We start from the raw sequence: 209 nt of genomic DNA, 5'->3' as shown, positions 1-209 counted from the left end.
TATATATATATATATATATATATATATATATATATATATATGTCTTTGCTGGATCATGTTATTAAGGATAAACGAAGGCATAATTACCTTGGTCTGACAGTGTTTCTTTATAATCCGGATTTATCTCCTCACTGTAAACTTCAGATTCTTTCCAGATTGGCTGAAAGGAGATTCTGAAAGACAAATAAGTAGTAGTAGTAGTAGTAGTA

The 209-nt window shown here is 28.7% G+C and overlaps 1 protein-coding gene across 1 annotated transcript in view; it reads right to left on the bottom strand.

Annotated features, from left to right (window-relative positions):
- Window positions 1–209, bottom strand: part of LOC106876768 (AP-5 complex subunit beta-1-like) — a 10059-nt gene that overhangs the window by 9310 nt on the left and 540 nt on the right. The gene's annotated exons all lie outside the window — the stretch shown is intronic.

The sequence above is a fragment of the Octopus bimaculoides genome, chromosome 12, assembly GCF_001194135.2.
Source record: "Octopus bimaculoides isolate UCB-OBI-ISO-001 chromosome 12, ASM119413v2, whole genome shotgun sequence".
In the NCBI taxonomy this organism is placed as follows: domain Eukaryota; kingdom Metazoa; phylum Mollusca; class Cephalopoda; order Octopoda; family Octopodidae; genus Octopus; species Octopus bimaculoides.
The sequence above is the reverse complement of the archived record's forward strand: the minus strand, read 5'-3'. Positions and strand labels throughout refer to the sequence as shown.